At 47.6% G+C, this 14,038-nt stretch overlaps 1 protein-coding gene across 1 annotated transcript in view; it reads left to right on the top strand.

The window, feature by feature from the left end:
* Positions 1-14,038, top strand: part of agrn (agrin) — a 376,705-nt gene that overhangs the window by 70,567 nt on the left and 292,100 nt on the right.

Genomic DNA, 14,038 nt, shown 5'->3' with positions numbered 1-14,038 from the left:
GCGCACACACAGTGAGGACAAATAAATATATGTTTTTTTTAACCCTTACCATAAACCAGAAAATAGCCGATCTACAAGCTCACACCGCGTCGCAGCATGGCGCTTGTAGACCGGCTATTTACAGTGTGCTAATCTCTAAATGTGTAATCCTAAACCTAACCTAACCCCATCCTGAAGCTTTCTTAATTGTAATTCAAAAAGGGCCGTTCACAATGTCTATCTCTTCAAATTCTCCTATACTTGTGTGGACATTTGTCCCTGACAAGTATAGTAAAACACGCGCGTGCACACGCACGCACGCGCACGCACACGCGCACACGCACACGCACACGCACACGCACACCCCGTGATCCATCCTGATGCATACTCAGCATTCAATCAACCATACAAATGGTGTCACCTCACCTGTGCACAAATTGTGCAGAAACGCGCACGCACGCACGCACGCACGCACGCACGCACACACACACACACACACACACACACACACACACACACACACACACACACACACACACACACACACACACACACACACACACACACACACACACACACACACACACACACACACACACGTCAAGTTCTCTGATATTGCCTTATGCGGGCCCTTTAAATAAGACAGCAGCTCGTTTGGCTCCTTAATGTAAATTGCCATTTCAAAGCACTCAGAGAGAGACGTTAACCTTGTGCAATATTGGTGCCATTAAAAATGGATCAAAGCAGGCCGGCTTTTGATGTTGACTGAAGATTCTATTTGGGTCTTATAGCAGTGTAGGAGGGTGGCTGAGCCACTCAAACAGCACCCTCTGCTGGGCACTTTGAGATATTTGGAAGAGGAGACCTCCACCTCATTATGTTTTAACCCAGTGGTCCTCAAACGCAGTGGTGTAAAGTAACTAAGTACATTTACTCAAGTGCTGTACTTAAGTACAATTTTGAGGTATTTGTACTTTACTTGAGTATTTCCAATTTCCAATACTTTTACTTCTACTCCACTGCATCTCAGAGGCAAATATTGTACTTTTACTCCACTACAATTATTTGAAAACTTTAGTTACTAGTTACTTTGCAGATATAAATTGTAGATATGAAAATGTTTGAGGTCAGTGTACGTTGAAAAAAAGAAAGAAAACCCCTGCATTGAATAAAGATGATATACAGACAGATTGTGGTAGGAAGAGAGGAGAGAGAATAATGAATGAGGTCCACATTTAGTCTAATAAGACAGTAGTTCTCAAACTATTTCCTTTATTATTATTTTGTCAAGTACCCCCAACTTAATACGTGTTTGGCTGCGGAAACCCTTATAGCAGATCTACACGCTCACAATGCGTTGCATCGCCCGTAGATCTGCCTATGTTTATAGGGTTCAATTGGTTAACCCATTAAGGCCGTATCTCTGTCATTTTAGCTAAAAAGCATTATTTCACACTTTTGGCTATTCAAAAATAGCAGATATACAAGCTTGTAGATCTGCTATTTTTGAAGAATCGAGAAAATGTTTGCAAATCTTTGAATATATTCTTTTAAAGTGGAAATTTGTAACTCAAATCTTTGCTTCTCGGGGTCCCTGGAACAAAGATATTTTGATATGGGGGTCCGCGGCCAAATACATATACATTTTGGGGGTCCTTCACATGAAAAAGCTTGAGAACCACTGATATAGCAACATAGGTTTTTTCAAAAAACTGTTAGGATTTAGAAGACATTTTGTAGAATCGGAACCTCAGGCCTTAATGGGTGAAAGTGATTTTGATGCTATATATGCTAACTAATTTAGCTGGGGGACCCCCTGGAACTCTACCTCAAGGGCCCCTGGGCGGGGGGGGTCCCCGGAACCCACATTTGGAACCATTGTAATAAACAACAACAGCTGTGTGTGTGTGTGTGTGTGTGCTTTGGTTGTGGAGAGCGTGTTCATCCATCAGTTTCATCATGTGGAAGGGGAGAGGTGAGGGTATAGGCTGGGTCTGGGTCAGCCGGGGCAGGGGATCATATTCGGGGGGGGGCCTCGCTGGGTTGGGTTGGTGGTTGGGGCGGGTGGGGGTTATTGTTGTTGAGAGGTAGAACCCTTCTCTTGCCTATCTCCTCTTCTTTCCAGTACCTCCCCCTCATCCTGGCTCTGTGTGTGTGTGTGTGTGTGTGTGTGTGTGTCTGTGTGTGGTTGTTTTGAAGTTGGCACGTCGATGACAGACAGACAGACAGACAGACAGACAGACAGACAGACAGACAGAGCGGGCTGGGCCTTTTTTTCCTCGGCTCGACAACGCTTGTAAGATCAGCTATTTTTGGCGGGCGACGACAACTCTCACACGAAACAGTATAAATTATGGGGCTTATCTGTCACACTTTCCTAGCCAGACAGACAATGCAAACTCGCATGTGTGCATCCAAGCGTCAGCCCCGCATACACATAATACTGTATGCATCAGTGTGCGTGCGCTCATGTGTGAGGCACTGTGTGTGTGTGTGTGTGTGTGTGCGCGAGTGTGTGTGTGTGTGTGTGTGTGTGGGTGTGGGTTGGGGGGTAGGGGATCGAATGGGAAAAGATGGAGACAGAAAGAGAGAGAGAGAGAGAGAGAGCGAGAGAGTGCAAAATACATAAATAATTGATGGTGGATACTGCCTTTCATCTGCCAGGCTCCGTGGCTGTCTGTCGTCATGTTTTTGGGCGTACAGTAAGATATTGACGTACAGTAGCAGGGTCTTTTGTGTGTACTGTAACTCGCCGCGACCACCCCGGCGCTATTCCCAGATTGATTATTACATATCATGAAGAGCGATAATGTTTCCCCCCGTTTATAATCGCATACAATTACATGCTATGACATTGATTTATTTGTTCTTTTTTTAGCCTCTCAGATCATTTGCCAACTGTTACTGTACAGAATATTCATTTCATGATGTTGTGGTGTTTTTTTTAATCGTTGGCACCAGGGAGGAGGAGGAAAGAGGGGAAATTGCGGGCTTTGATAAAATGTGATCTTTGAAAGTGTGAAAAAACAGTCATTGTTGATTCGTTGAACGTGAGCTCTGCACACATTCATTTATCCATGTTTAACTCCCCAGAGTGAGCAAATGTATTTAATTACAACTTGTACGCTCCCAGAGTTTAATTATCCACTAAGGACTGTACTGTGTGCTGTGGGGAAAGAACAGAGGGTCCAGTTCTCTCTCTCAGGAGAGAGGGTGGGCGTCCCATGTGTTGGTCGCGCATTTTGGTGAAAAACAATTACGTGGGGGGGGGGGGGGGGGGGGGGGCTCTTTTGCAAAGAGGGGGTCAAAAGACGATTGACTTTAATTGCATTTAAGTCTTGGTCTCATTTTGCCTCATTAAGTCTTTGGGGAAATTCATCCAGTTTGCTTGTGGAAAGAGTTTCATTTGATTAGGCCATAAACAACCAAAGGGAGGCTCGTTGACATCTTTAAGACCCAGCCCTCTTTTGTTTTGCTGCGCTTGTTGCTGACCTCCCCCCTCCCCCCTCCCCCTCCCCTCCCCTCCCCACTCCGGCAGGACTTAAAGTATTCCCAAAAGCTTTTATTCTCCCTTTCCCCTCACCCCTCTCTCTCTCTGCCTCTCCCTTTTCCCTCTGCTTTTGTTAAAGACAGCCTCTCATTCACTCCCAGCCTCCACCCCTCTCTCTCTCTCTCTCGCTCGCTCAGTGCGCTCATCTCTTCCTCAGGCTCAGAGCGAGGAGAGGGTAGATGCGCTCACAGGAGAGTTGAAGGGAAGACGTTGAGGCGCTCACAGCTCCGGTCGCTGTTTGCTTTTCTCGCTCGAGCGGCAACGTGATCCAAGCGTCGCGGCAGCTGCTTTTCTCTCCCCCTCCTCCGTTCACTTCGTCTCTCTCTCTCTTATTCTCTGGGCTGTCTTCGTCCGCAGCTATATCTGCCTGCCTGACTTCTCTCTCTCTTCTCTCGTTGGTTTGCTCCTCCTTGCCGGCAGCAGTCAGTGCAGCGGAGAGCGAGAGAGAGAGCGTGCGTTGACACGGGGACCACTACTACCTGCTGCCTGGGGATTAATGCGCGCTATGAATACCTCGAGTCTAACGTGTTGTTTTGGCTGCCGGTGAAGCGCTCTCGTTCCGCCTCTTTGGAGGAGTCGTTGGGAAGAGGAGAAGAGAAGGGGGGGGGGGTTGGAATCTGAGTAGCCAGGACGTTGGGAGTGCCTCTGGACTAGAAAAACACAGAGACGTTGAACCAGAGAAAGGCAAAGAGACGATTGGACAACCTCTCCGGTGAAAGGCATAAAGGAGAGGCTGAATAAACTTGGATGCTGGCGGCGAGGAGCAGGAGGGAACAAGGACCTCTACTTGGACAAGGCTTTATTTCTCATTCAGTGAACTGACAGGAGGCACAACGAAAAGGAGAAAAAAAAAACAACAACATCCCCCGTGCTGATGTCTCATCTGCTACCGTTCCTCTTCTCTCACATTGACGTGTGTGTGTGTGTGTATGCTTTATTCGTCTCCACGCTCAGAAGTGCCACTGTGTTTCGCCGCTCACCCGTAGCCGTTCAGGGCAGACGGTGACTCGAGCCCCGAACAGGTCAAGCGTGGACTGCTCGTCTTGCCCTCCAACTTTGCCCCCCCTCCCGCTCCGCTGTTCATCGACCCCAAACCCCCTCCACCACACCCGCGGCATCCAGGGGGCGGTCACTGACCCCTGTTGCGAGCGTGTCCGGGCTAAAGGTTGTTGAACCGTCGTGCGGACGGGTCTGACAGGAGGAGAATTGTAAGAGAGAGAGAGAGAGGGAAAAAAAAAAGGACAAGCTCTGTGCCCCGCGCTTCTGGGAAGCATATGGTTTAGTGAGCGGTGGCCAGCTGCTTTCCATCCACCCTGCTAATTACGCTAACACGGACACAAGTTGACTCGGTGACGGCGACTGCTTGGCGGCTTGCAAAGAGAGGAGGGGGGGGAGCAGCCTAGCCCTCACCGCGGTCGGACATCTCTCCGCTTCCCGATCCAACCTCGTGGACAATCAGCCCCCTCCCAGGGGGCGACCAGAGCGGATACAAAGAAACTGGTTGTGGTTTTTTTTTTTCTGTCTTTCTTTCTTGGAAGTGTTTTTTTTTTGTCAAGACGGATCCCTCAGGCTGATATACGCCTCAGCACAGACAAACGGGAGCAGCTAAACGACCCCGGCGTCTTCGCGCCGAGCAGCGAGCGAGCAAGCCAACGGGACGGAAGACGGAAGGGAGAGATGCTTGTCTGTCAGGTCGCAGGGAGCTACTTCTGACACATGCTGTGTGCGCCAGAGCCTGACCGGGGCTTGTGAAGGCTGCTAACAAGGAAAGGATTGGGAGAGAGTGCTGGCGGAGGGAGGGAGGGGGGCGGCGAGAGGGGTGTGTGTGGCGGTCTAATTACTGACCCGGGTTCAACGAGAAGAAAGGAATGGATTCGCACTGTGGATTTACTGTCGCTCTGCTGTGGAGGTTCACCTGAAGGGTTTCTTACCGACGTTCAAATCGCGAAGTGTCAGCTTAAGTTGACACGCACACGCGCACACACACACACACACACGCACACACATGCACACACACGCACAGACACACACACACGCACACATAACACAACAGCATGTGTTAATAGCAGCACTCACATAAATCTACACCTGTGGTCACGCTGTAAGTATAAACCACTTCACACACACACACACACACACACACACACACACACACACACACCGGAAAGGCCAACATTACTTGTCTTTTTTCCCCAGCTAATGCAGTAGCATGGAGGTGGGGCGGACAGGTGGGGGGCTGTAGGAGCACAGCAGCTCCCAGAAGACCCCTTCCTGCGCCGTTTCGTTCTCCTCCACAAATGGATGTTATTATTATTTGGTCCAGCAATGCGTTGCCTGGAAACGGCTGAAAGCTCCTGTGAAAGGAAGGGTGACGGGTCGCACAGCTGGAGCCGCAGCTGAAGCTTGACCCCTCGGCGCGTTTTTCCTTTTTGTTTGCGTAACTTCTATTTCTCCTCGGCGAGTAGTCCCCCAAACCCGCCACCATTTTCCCCAACGGGTCTTTGGGCGGCCAGCGCCGCCCCCCGCGTGGGGGGGCCGGCGTCACGGCCGCCTCCTCCTCCTCGTCGGCGCCGGAGTGGAGGGGCTCCCCGGAGTGGAGCATGAGCGGGTGCCGCGGCTACCCGTCGTCGCCGCCGCCTCAGGAGCGGGAGCGCATGTACCAGCACAAGGTCTCCCTGGTGGTGCGCTACTTCATGATCCCGTGCAACATCTGCCTCATCCTGCTGGCCACCTCCACGCTGGGCTTCGCCGTGCTCCTCTTCCTCAACAATTGTACGTTTGTGGGGGGGGGCCCCGAGCGCACGAACACACAGACACACACACACACACACACGTTTGTACTACTATACTTGCGAGGACATCAACATTTTAGGAAGCCGATTTTATGATTGATTTATGATTTCTTTGGGGCATTTTTAACCGCAAGTCTAAAGCCGAAAAATGGCAGATCTACAAGCTCACAACGTGTCGCGCTGCGACACGTTGTGAGCTTGTAGATCGGCTATTTTACGGTGTTAGCCATCGCCGCACAACAGTATAAAATGGGAAAATTCGACAACCCGAGCCCTAAACCTAACCTCTAAATGTCTAATCCTAATCCTAACCCCAACCTGAATCTTTTACTAATTGTAAACGTACTGTATCTCTCAAAAATAAATCTACCATAAAACACATTTTTTTCTTGCGAGGACCAGGAAAACGGTCCTCACAACAACATCTATTTCTCAAATTATGCTTTACTTTTGACGTTTGGTCCTCACAAGTATAGTAATACAAACACACACGCACGCACGCGCACACAACTCTGGTCTGCTTTTTGCTCAGTGTTGCAGCATGCTCTCCTATTACGTAGAACAAAACACCTTGTCACTTCATACTTGTCAGAATCTGATTCAGAATCTTATTTTATTGTCACATCACAGGTTTGCAGGTGTAAAAGAAGTGGGTGAAATCAGTTTTTGTCCAAGCTTCCATCATTCATAGTTTTCAGAAAAGAAAGGGAGGGGGGGGGGGGCAGAGAGATGGAGAGCAAGGAGACTGTGTGTGTGTGTGTGTGTGTTCGTGCGTGTGCGCATGTGTATATGAGAGAGAGAATGGGGTTGACGTGGTGCCACAGAATGCCTGCGGGGACAACCTACGATGGTTCGTGCAACCCGAACGTCCTTGTCGAAAATGAGTCCGCCGGAAAACGCCCGCCCCAACCCCCCCACCCCTCTCCCTCTCCCTCCTCACTTGACCCCTCGCAACCAACCCTTATCTACACCACCCGCCGGCCCGCAGTTTAGAGACATCTCAGCAGCTAAAGTCACCCTCCCTCCCTCTCTCCCTCCCTCCCCATCACACTCCATCCTTCCTTCTCTACCTCGTCCAGCGGACACTGGTGGAAAGTACATTTACTCAAAGTACTGCACTTAAGTACAATTTTGAGGTACTTTTACTTTACTTGAGTATGTCCATTTCTCTATCATTTATTACTTATAAACTCCACTACTTCTCTAAGGAAAAAAATATTGTGCTTTTTACTTCGCTACAGTTATTTGACAGCTTTAGGTACTAGTTACTTGCAGATTTAAATTAATACAAAACATACGTTAACTGGCCCGGACGGCTGGCGTAGCGGTCCGGGCACCTAGGCCGCTAATGCGCGTCGCGGGTTCGAATCCCGATCTCGACGACCTTAGCTGCGTGTCACATCCCATCTCTCTCTCTCTCCCCATTTCCTGTCAGTCTATACTGTATCTATCAATAAAGGAAGAAAAAGTAATAAATACATTAACCTATATGTTGTACTTAGGCTATTTGAAAGCTTACATCGCATCACATCGCACTGTGACACGATGTGACTTTTACTTACGTAACAGAGTATTTCTACATTGTGGTATTGCTACCTTTACTTGAGTAAAAGAAACTCTCGAGTACTTCTTTTCCACCGCCGCTTCCCTCCTTCCGTCTACAGCGGGCCCACTGATGTGCCCCCCCTCCAAAGCCGTGGCATTTACTTTGAACTGTGGGATAAAGTAGCCCCGATTAAATGCCTTTGGAGGAGGGGCGAAAAGGGCACTCCCATGGGTACGGATATCACTCCCCTGAACCCCCCCATCTAAACTCCCTCGCCACCCCCCCCACCCACTCTCAGCAGTTATCGGCCTTAACCCATTGATACCTGGAACGCATCTGTGTCACTTTGGATTTCATTGGCTATTCAAAAATAGCAGATATACAAACTCATAGCGCGGCACCGAGTGCCGCGCTATGAGCTTGTAGATCTGCTATTTTTGAAAAATCGTGAAAATTATGTTTTTATATTTTTTCCCGAAAAATTGTTAGGATTTTGATTTTTTTAGACGCGACCTCAGGTCTTAATGGGTTAAATTGTCTTGGGTAGTGTGGTGGGGGTGCCGGGTGCACCGGTCTCCAGTCTCTTTCCACTCTTTCCTCTCTCTCTCTCTCTCTCTCTCTCTCTCTCTCTCATGGTCACTGCTGTGGCACTTAGCGTTTTAGGGCCCGCAAAACGAGTGACCTTTGTGGTGCCGCGCGGCGCCGGTGGTGCCGTGTCCACTTCACAGACTATTTCATGGGCGTTCTGCGAGGGTTGTTGTTGTTCTGAGAGAGAGCTGCCTGCGGGAACGAAAAAAAAGAAAGAGAAAAAAAACATCTCTCCTGGCTCTGTCTTAACTCATCTGTCTCTCTTTTTTTTTTCCTTCTCCTCCTCCCCCTCCTCCTCCTCCTCCTCCTCCTCCTCCGCTCCACAATGACAGTTTTCCCGGCAGTCCCTTTGGATGCTTAAAACTGTCACCACGAGCAGATTGAACCAAACACCTTCTGTATCACATTTAACACACAGGTGTTCTATTGTACCTGACACTTGCTTCCCTTTGTTATTGCTGACTTATATTCACTGTTTAGGATTAGACAGAACACGCACGCACGCACGCACACACACACACACACACACACACACACACACACACACACACACACACACACACACACACACACACACACACACACACACACACACACACACACACACACACACACACACACACTGTCACCGGTTATGAGTGTGTGTGAAAGGTGAAATGTGCTCTTAACACTTCCCCAGAAACAAAGAATTACTCATGCAAAGACTTTTTTGCAAAACACTTTCCCTTTGGCTAGCAGCCGCTCGGTGGATTATAGCATCGCAAACAAAACTGTCACGAGGAGAGAGTTCTTAAATAAATTGGCTAGGCGGAACCGGCTGAAAAACAGCCATTTCCATGCTGTAAGGGTTGTGACAGTGATGCTTATTTATTTATTTATTTGTGATATTTATTAAAGCACGATGTTCTTCGGGGGATGATGTGACGTCTGGCCAGTACGTGTGTGCCGTTGTTCCTCCGAGTTATTCGGCTTTTTCTTTCTATTCTAACTTTTCTGGCTCTTGAAATGAATTACTATGTAAATATGACAGTGTCCCTGGCCAAACACAGCTGATCTACAAGCTAACAACGCATCGCTATACGATGCGTTGTTAGCTTATAGATAAGTTGTTTTTTGGCAAGTGACACCCTCAAGCTCTTTCCCGATTCTCTGTCTCTCTGTCTCTATCTTTTCTGTGGCTGTGATGTTTTTCGAATCAATTAAGTCTCCAAAGCCCTGCTGCTGTATTAGATCTTGATTAGAAGTAACCTTAAAAAAGCACCTTTTTGCAATCTTCAAACCCCTCTCTCTCTGTCTTTCTCTCTTTGTCTCACATTCCCTCCTTCCGTCTCATCCTGACAGCGGGGGAAGTTCATTTGTAACCTCGCTGTGTTAAGGAATCAATTTAATCCAGACAGATTCTATTAGATTTAAATACAAACTCAGTTTAGAGCGCAGCCTCAATCTGACAGGGATTGAGCGAGCGAGACAGAGGAAGAGATGGAGAGAGAGAGAAATGGAAGGAGCACTATTTATAGCTATACTGTAAAATTCATGGTGATAATTTAACTGAGTGTAGCAAGTCTAAGAATCCAAAAGTGCAGCCATGCAGGGGGGTGTATAACAATTATAACATATTTTATTATTAGCCATCAAGTAAGTCTTTTTTGAGATACCTGACTTCCAGAGTAATCGGGACGACGGACAGACCCATACAGTCAAATCTGTGTTCATTTATCCATTTGTAACTCTGAGAGAGTACAAATGGATACTCTCTCACAGTTACAACATGGATTTTACTGGGAACCAACCAACATTGCCACCCACTAAACCCTGTAAGCCAGGGGAGGGGTCTTCAACGTTGTCAGGCCAAGGACCCCTTGGCTGAGAGCGAGATAAAGCAGGGACCCCCATTATATATTGTATAAAATAATATTATTTTTTCATAGATTTCATAGGCAGCTTCATAGACTTGTTTCACAGCACTGTCATGTTAATGTGTATTTCCAGACATTTAACCATGCGCTTAAACAATACTTAGTATACCTGACCTTTCACTCTGTACTTAGCCTGCTCTTTTTCCCCCCTATACTAAACCACTTTGCCGAAAATAGCAGATCTGCTATTTTCGGCTAAAGTTCTCCTGAGAATAGGGATGCTTGGTTGAAGTGGTTAATGTAAAGATCACACAAAGATTTGGCGGACCCCCTGTAGTAACTCTGGGGACCCCCTAGGGGTCCCGGACCCCCTGTTGAAGACCTCTGCTGTAAGCCCCTCTTTAAGGGTCCATTTTTAAATCTCTCCGAGTTAAATTGACACTCAGGATTTGGCTGTGTTGGAGGACAGCTGGATGAGGTGGGGTGGGGGAAGGTTGCGTAGAATCTCTGATTAGCAATTTCCATTGTCACAGTGTGGAGGGAAGCATGTCCACACACACACACACACTCACACACACACACACACGCACGTGCGCGCGCACGCGTGAATGCTCGCCAATCCTGTTATAGAAGAGAATATATCGCATACATATTTACGCTCTATAATCTCAGGCAGATGCTTAAATGTCACGGTCAGACATGTATCGACCTATAGAAGATTTGGGTTGACTGATCGCCGTCTCGTGACGTTTGCGCACACACACACACACACACACACACACACACACACACACACACACACACACACACACACACACACACACACACACACACACACACACACACACACACACACACACACACACAGACTTTGCCTGGTGGAGAGAGAGAGAGATGGAGCGATATGTTTATGGGAAGACCTTATCTCGTCCTTTGGTTATGGAAATGAGAAGAAATCGTTTTGGTTTATCTAAACGTCTCCGTTCATCATTCTCTTCTGTGGCTCTGTGGAGCACCTGTGTTTGCTTTTGTGTGTGTGCGTGCGTGTGTGTGTGTGTGCGTGTGTGCGTGTGCGTGTGTGTGTCTCTCTCCCTCTCTCTCTCTCTCTCTCTCTCTCTCTCTCTCTCTCTCTCTCTCTCTCTCTCTCTCTCTCTCTCTCACTCTCTCTCTGTGTAAATATACACACTCTAGTGGCGTATACATGTGAGGGAGTGTGACAGAGTGTGTGTGTTTTGTGTTAATGGCGTGTACCCTACGCCTGCCTACATTCCACTTGTGCGCTCTCTCTCCCGGGCGCGTTGCCTTTTTTATTTTTCTATTTTTCTAAAAAATCCTCCCAGATGGAAATCAGTTACTGTCATGACTGACTGGAAAACAGCCTCAGTCGACACTTCATTATTCAACCTCTGCAACAGCCTCGCCTCTCCACTCCTCTCTTTCTCTCTCTCTCTCTCTTTCTCTCTCTCTCTCTCTCCTTCGCTCTCTATCTCTCTCTCCCTCTCTTGCACTGCTTGCTCGCCCCCGCAAGCCGCCGGTGTTGACAAGTAATTTTAAGTGAGCCTAAATTTAAAACTGGCCCGCGTGACGACGCGCTGGGATGCCGATGGGTTGTTGTTGTGTAGGCGAAGAGGGCGAGCGAGTGCAGAGAGCTCGGCTCGGCCCGGCTCGGCTCGGCTCCCGTCCATGATGATGATGACGATGATGATGATGATGGAGCCCCGGCTTTATAAAACAAAACTAAAGTGAACTAAACGAGGAAACGAAAGTGTTAGCCGACTAAATGATGTGATGGCTTTTTTACCGTCATTCATTAAACCTGATTTGAAATAGCCTTTTTTCGCCCTCTCTGTGCAACAGACGACGGTGAAGTGGGGGTGGGGGGTGGGTGGGTAGGGGGTGTTTGCTATGCTGCGGGCGTCGCAGACAGACAGCTCGCCGCGTCTCTGCTTAGTGTCTGCGACCGGAAGAGTGCAGATGGTGTGGAGTCGGAGGATGGGAAGAGGGTACGGGTGGAGGTATGGGGGGGGGGGGGCTGGGGGGAGGGACACACGCCAACCCAGGCGCTGTGCTGTGTGCCGAGCCGGTTGCAGGCAGCCCCGTCCGCCGCCAAAGCATTTCGCTCTGTTAACCTCACGGACAACCCCCCCCCCCCTCTGTTACCTCTGTTACCCAGCATGCCTCTGTCACACGCACGCACACGCGCGCGCGTTCTTCTAACCTCATGTCCTTCTCCATCTGACATGGATCTGTTGCTGGTGGCTGGTTGGTCAGGTTCGGCTGCTTTGAGTGATATTGTGCTCTTGTACTGATATGCATCTTGCTATCCCATGAGCATGGCTTTAACTCAGTGTGAACATTGACCCTCTGAGGGTGACTGCATGGGACTTTACACACTGAAAAACACTGGTGTCCTCTTTTCTTTTTTCTTCCCAAGCATTTTCCCGACAAACGTCAGTGTGAGTTTGAGGTTATGCATAGTTTTTTGTGAGGTTAAGGGTTAGGGTTAAGGTTAGGTTTAGTCAGAGTTTTCTGTGAGGTTAGTGTCTAGGCATATTGCGAAAGCGTGAGGAATAAGTTGGAAGCAGGGAATCAGAATCAGCTTTATTGTCACATCACAGGTAGATAGTTCCCATCGTATCGTAAAAATATGGGGAAGAACTGCCAATCACAGTGACTACTGGCCAATCACATCGGGTCTTTGTTGCGTGGCATGGAAAGGAATAATGTGGTCGGAGCAGGGAGATATTACACTCATTAGCTTTAGGCAGTACTACTTGTCTACCCGACACCTAATAATATTAATAATAATAATAATAACTTCAATTTATATAGCGCCTTTCTGAAACCCAAGGACGCTTACATTTAGACCTACCAGTCTAAATGTCTCAATGGAATGTCTCCAACCACTAGTTGTATTGTATTAACATTCTCTTCCATACAGATTGGTTCTAACGTTTTATTACATGAAAATACGTTCCAGATTGGATATCCTCGTGAGCGTCAGTCCAGATGTAATCACTGGACAGGACAGGGGAGGTCATGTTTAACAGTCTCCAGGCTTATGTCATTATCCTCAGGGTGTTAGTGGGAGAGAGACGTCATGTCATCTGATACAATAGCGGGGGAAGCAAGTGATTGATTCAGCATTTTGTTTGGGGGGGGTTGTAGTTATAAATATATATATATATAATGGAATATATATATAATAGTATATAGTCACTGTCGGGTGGAAACCTTGTATGTCCAAAAGTGTCCCTTTTCAGGACAAGGAAAAAAAGAACCTGTAGTTACAGTATGTAGCTCTGTTAATACTAAACATATTTATAAAACCCACAGGCGCACTTAACCACATTCACTTTCAGTTTCAAAATGTTTCATAAATAGTTCCTCTTGCGAAGTAGGGCTTCCTTTAAGAAAAAGAAAAGAAAAATAAAACAATTCAAGTTGAAATACGTAGATCATCTCTCTGTCGGGTGGAAACCTCACATGTCCAAAAACTGTTACTTTTCAGGATTCAAATAGCAAAAGTAGCAGATCGACAAGCTCAAAACGTGATTCTTTTGAGTTTGTAGATTCTTTCTTGCTACTTTTGATGCTTTTGTGTGTCTGATCAAGTAGGGCGTTAATTCAGGAAAAAACACAAAAAGTCAGAACATGTAGTTAGGAGGTTTCTGCCCGCCAGTGAGCGTATCAGTCATTGAAGCATACACTGGTACCTGTCATCACA

Source organism: Gymnoscopelus microlampas (genome assembly GCF_963454915.1).
Source record: "Gymnoscopelus microlampas genome assembly, chromosome: 10".
NCBI lineage: Eukaryota > Metazoa > Chordata > Actinopteri > Myctophiformes > Myctophidae > Gymnoscopelus > Gymnoscopelus microlampas.
Note: the sequence above shows the minus strand (reverse complement) of the source record. Positions and strands in the feature narration are given on the sequence as shown.